Source organism: Antedon bifida, chromosome 1 (assembly GCF_963402885.1).
Source record: "Antedon bifida chromosome 1, ecAntBifi1.1, whole genome shotgun sequence".
In the NCBI taxonomy this organism is placed as follows: domain Eukaryota; kingdom Metazoa; phylum Echinodermata; class Crinoidea; order Comatulida; family Antedonidae; genus Antedon; species Antedon bifida.
In genome coordinates this window covers 17,866,442-17,872,441 of record NC_136226.1, presented here as the reverse complement: position 1 = coordinate 17,872,441, position 6,000 = coordinate 17,866,442, and the positions used below count along the sequence as shown (strand labels likewise).

The window sequence follows — 6,000 nt, the reverse complement described above, 5'->3', positions numbered from 1 at the left end:
AAAGATTATTAGGTTAGAAATACTCAGGTTATTAATTTTCAGTTTGTGTTTATTTGGAAATAAATAATATCAATATTTAATAACACGATTAGCTCGCCAGAAACGTGCTGCCAAATTAAGTGACCTAGCCTTGTGCGATACAGACCACGCGCACCTCATTTGGCAATGTCACTTCATTTGGCGTTACAGCGCGCCACCCACGTACCTTGGGATTTGTTATTAAATTAAAAAACCCACACACAATATAAATGTGTATTTTTTCTTCTATCTTCCTTGTTAATTGCCTAGGGAGGCTAGGCCTACTCCTTCTTGTTGCGCGACTCTCGAATTTGTGTGGCAAAATCTCGATTCTACTAGCGCCCTGTATACGTCAGATTTGGTAACGTATTCTTTTTAAACATTACATTATTTGATTATAGGACTAATTAATGGTTTTATCATATATTATGGTTTTTTAATATCTAGCTAGGCTAGGCCTAGCTAGCCTAGCCTCTAGTAGGCCCTAGCTAGTAGGCCTAAGGCTTAAAGGCGCCACACTATTGTTTAGCAGAGGCGGCACTCGTTAGTTCTGTAACACTAGCAGTAGAGCGGTTTACGATGAAATCAATCGCGTCTGAATCGGTTGCGTTTGAAATCGGTCGCGATAAAATCAACTTCCGGTATTTTGTATGGCGCGCCGCTAGAGCTATACGTTTGATGAAATCAGTCGCGTCTGAAATCGGTTGCGTTTGAAATCGGTCGCGATAAAATCAACTTCCGGTATTTTGTATGCCGCGCCGCTAGAGCTATACGTTTGATGATATCGGTCGCGTGAAATCGGTCGCGTTTAAAATCGGTCGCGCTATTTTGTATGGAGCGAGATGCATGCTAGCGGGATATACATTTTCTTCGTTTATATAGATTTAATTGATATTTTTTAGGAACTACTGTAGATTATTTATGTGGATATTTTTTATTTGGTTAATAAATATTTATTATCAATCATTATTTTTTTTTATTTCACAGGTCTCGGAGGATCTGTATCTTTTCAAAATGGCCATTTCTAAACACGTTTAAAATATATTAGGCATATAATAATTTACCTCTATTTTATTATGTATTGTAATTAATATATTATATAGAGAATATACGTCTGTGTCTTTCATTATGCAAACAATTACGTAAAAGAGAACAATTTATTTAAAAACAATAATTGTTACAATGTATAGCCCGTAAAGCCAGCGTATCCATTTTTATACTTATGCATACTGTGGCAGATATATCATATCCATGTCGATCACCTTTTTGTTTCTATTTTATTTATGTCTGTACGTTATGTAGGATACTATTAAGTATATATTATTGTTGAGGCAAATCATGTGTATATTTTTATTTCTAATGTTTAAAATAGTTTCTAGTAAAATGATTTTTATATGCGGATCGTAGGCGAGTTACTGAAATAAACCCCCAAATAAGCCATATCAGATGCGCCTTCTATGATCGTGCAGCCGTTAACTGTACGTTATTTCACTGATGGGGATTCCCCTTTTAAAAAAACACGTACTAGTGTTTCAAATCATGGACAAAACACGTATGATCGTTGTCCATGGCCAGGTAAAATGACGTATAGGCCTATTACTAATAACCATACGTTTGAAACATCTATGGGCCTCCTGAACGTGTTTTTGTGAAACATAGTTCCATAATGAAACGATGTATATAATTTACGTATATACGTCGGCGATACTATAATTTTTAATTTGAATATCTTTTATTTCTTCATTTATAATCATTTAATGTAAATAATTAAGTACAACTCAGTGTCTCACATCCATACGCCGTTCGTAAATCTAAATGTTTAAATATCAGTGCAAGATTACCTCTTTGAAAATCGTGTCCACCTTTATTATCCATCCATTATTATTCTTCTCACATCTATCATTGTACATCATATTGTCTGTATAGGCCCGGTAGATTGATTTATAATGGCATATTATCTATATATTTTATTATTATTATTATTATCCTAAAACCATGCTCACGTCAGAGTGGCGGATATCGAACATAAAAATCATCGTCATGCATCATCTTCCTTTATTGCATAAACCTCATTGAGCTGGTATCCACTTACAGGTATAGAACGAGTTTCGTAATTAACTGTGATTAAAAAATACGCAATAACTAAATTATTTCAACATTTTCAAAACTTTAAACAGTATTCAATAAAACATTTTTAAAACGATTTTCTAAACGAACACATTACAATTATTCATGGACACCTGTAGATAAAATGAAAACACAAATTATTTATAAATAATGAGGTAAATTTATATTTGTACATAAAAAATAATAACGATCGAGGTAAAAAATAATAGTATTATTAGAAATTCTTTATTCAATATTAACTAAAAACATATATTAGCTTTTTCATTAAAAATGTATCTAGTGCGTCCCATACAAATTAGCGCGACCAAAATAAAACGTGACCGATATCAAACGTAACTATATGATAAAAAGCGTATCTAGCGGCGCTCCATACAAAATACCGGATGTTGATTTTATCGAGACCGATTTCGAGCGCGACCGATTTCAAGCGCGACTGATTTCATCCGACACCAGTAGGCCTAGGCCAGGCCTACTTTCGCACCTCTCTCTCTGCTTATTAGATTATCTCTGCTCTGAGTGACGTGACCATTCATGGCCTGGATTGCTCGAAATTAAACTTCACAATTAATTATGAATAATCACAGTTCACTCATCCTCATCGCGTTTTTATATTTGGTCGATAATGTCGGATAACACAAATTCGTTTTTGCATGTCATTGTCAATTTGTCAATTAATGTTCTGACCATGTTAATTTGGAATCAAACACAACTTCAAGTCAATCGTAAATCAACTCTGTCAATACGACTTCCATTTAATAATTTTCATATTTCAAATATATGAAAATTTGGGTAAAAAAGTGTGGTTTGTTCCTAAGATCATGAATTTAGTCTTCTTGATATTCAATGTAGGCCTAAACTAGGCCCAAGTCTCTCAAACCATTTAGCAATTTTGTTTAAATTCTTTATTTAATTTAATTCTAATACCGGGTAATATTATCATATATTCGTTATTCATTCACCTCATAGACAGGCAGCCCAGAGACATTTGGTTAGATGAGCTAGGTACCAATATCTGACTATTTAAGTGTGTTGGGGGTCACTTGATGTCAATAAAAATGGGAGTCTGCCGGGTACCCCCTGCTGCGTCTAGACCGGGGGACCCCGAAACGTGCTAAAAAATCAGCCCCGGTTAGATGAGAGAGATACCACCTAATTTTACCACCATGGGATGCCCATTGGCATCCTAATACCAGTATCACAAACGACCGTCTTTTTCTCTGATGCAAAAGGCCCCCCGAAAGGAGGGCCTAAAATGGGGTTAGCATAGATGAGTGAGGTACCACTCAAAATTAATGCCAAATGAACAAGTTGTGTTCATACAATACTAAATGGATAACAACAGACTAATTGTCTGCTGCAACGCAAGTGCCAGACACCCTAAAGTTAGACTAGAGACCCCCTTCCCCCAACTAGCCCAGCTTAGATATTGTAGATACCACCAGCAACCAATGTTATATGATTTAGCACATTGTAAGCAATACTAAATGACCTATTACAGACTATCTGTACACTGCCTTGGCCCTGGCAGACCCCTCTAAAGTTAGACTAGAGACCCCCCTTTCCCCAACTATCCCAGCTTAGATATTGTAGATACCACCAGCAACCAATGTTATATGATTTAGCACATTGTAAGCAATACCAAATGACCTATTACAGACGGGTGCTGGTCAACCCGTACCCAAACCAACCCGTACCCATGCCAACTCGTACCCAACTTGGCTAACCCGTACCCAAATAATTGGTCAACTCGTACCCACTTTGGCTAACCCGTACCCAAACCAACCCGTACCCATGCCAACTCGTACCTAAATATTTGGCTTACTCGTACCCAAGTATTTGGCTTACTCGTACCCATTATTTGGCTTACTCGTACCCATTATTTGGCTTACACGTACCCATTTTTGGCTTACTCGTACCCATTATTTGGCTTACTCGTACCCATTATTTGGCCTACTCGTACCCAATTTGAATAATTACTTGTAATGAAAAAAAAAAAACCATTCGTTTTAAAACGATTTTCAAAAAGCACATTACTTCATTATCTGTAAAATAAAATGAAAATACAAATTATGTATAAAAGATATTCATGTTTACTTTTAATAATTCAAGTTTTCATCATCACGTGGGTATTTCAATGTCCGTGTACTACTATTCGTAGAAAATAATAGATTAACAACTCATAAATGAAAAAAAATAGAATGCAGCACAGCCGACCACTGACATCTTCCACAGAGCCATATAAAACAGCGCCCTCAAGTATTAACTTGACCAAATACGACGTACGCGCGCAAATACGATGAAAGCTGTGCTTTTTTCGTACGAGTCTGTACATATTATTATACTTTTTAGGTCAATAGTTTTTGCCATTATAATATCGAACATATGATTGGTATCTAAAAATTTAATAAAACTGGGTTTAAATGTAATATAAATATACTTTAAATAGCATTAAACTTGGGTACGGGCCAGCCAATGACGGGTACGGGTCAGCCAATGATGGGTACGAGTCAGCCAAAATTTTGGGTATGAGTAAGCCAAAATTTGGGTACGAGTTGGTGGGTACGAGTTGGCATGGGTACGGGTTGACCTGTATTCATTACAGACCATCTGTACACTGCCTTGGCCCTGGCAGACCCCATCTAAAGTTCAACTAGAGACCCCATTTACCCCAATATGGCCTAGCTTAGATATTGTAGATACCACCAGCAGCAAAAAAAAACCACCTAAAACAACATGTTTAATTGAATAAAGTTTAACTTTAATCGAACTAACACAAAACAATTGAAAATATATCACATCAATGACGATAAAATGACCATTACCATTCTAATAATATAAAGGGAAAAATAGTTTTAAGAGTTTCACTTAAAACTTATATAATCCAAATATATATATAACAAGTACGGATTCGGGTAAATTTAGCATTCCTGCTAGATTTGTGAGGATCTGGAATTCCTTGCCTTTGAATGTCAAAGATACATTCATCTGTAACTCTTGCGACCTATTTTAAGAGAAAGCTTAGTAATCACCTTATCAAATTCAGGATTGTAGAAACTTAATCAAAAGTGATTTGATTAATTAATAGTTGGTAATTTTAAATGCTGTATATTATAATCTTAATCCTGTATTCATATTTATATATATAAATCCAAAGGCAAATAACTGAAAAAATGACAATGCTGTGGGTATTATTGGCTGGATCTCAATGGAGATACAAAAAAAAGCGAAAAGCTAAATCAAAAGGATAAAGTAAAACAGCCAGAAACGTTAGCAGAGCTTTCGGGCAACACTAGCCCTTTATCGGTGCAAGTGAAAGAATTTGGATAACGTCATAGTATAAGAACTGGCAAGTGCTGCCTGGGTGGACAGGAATAAAATAAATACAACAAAAGGAGACAGGGTGGAGTCTGAATAAGAGTAGAAAACAAAGAAGGTAGCTTGGTAGAGATATAAACAATTTTGGAATGAAACTAAAAAACAGCTTAAATGGTGGTTAATATTGAAACTTAAATTTTGGTAGTCATTGGAATAATTTTACCGACCTGGGAGTATGTTTCTAATGTTAAGTACAAAATGTTTTGTGGTTTTAAGTTGTAATTCCCAGTGGTTTTCTTTGACTTTGCGAGTTTTGTCGCTCCATTTGACATCATGGAATATTGCAATAACTCTGAAATTTGCAATCGAGTGACCAGCTGAATTAAAATGTTCGGCTACAGGTTGATCGAGCTTTAATGATCTGTGTTGTGTCATTCTCATACAGAGAGTGTTTTTTGTTTCTCCGACGTACTGTTTGCCACAAAAATTACAGTATATGAGATAAATGACGTTTTTGGTTAGACAATTAATTGATTGTCT

At 35.5% G+C, this 6,000-nt stretch overlaps 1 protein-coding gene across 2 annotated transcripts in view; it reads left to right on the top strand.

Moving 5' to 3' along the window:
- Window positions 1-338: 338 nt before the first annotated feature.
- Window positions 339-6,000, top strand: part of LOC144845013 (uncharacterized) — a 28,854-nt gene continuing 23,192 nt past the window's right edge. For both annotated transcript variants that reach the window (XM_078702156.1, XM_078702131.1), the window contains exon 1: window positions 339-379. The gene's annotated coding sequence lies outside the window, so the exon portion shown is untranslated. The remainder of the gene's footprint in view (window positions 380-6,000) is intronic.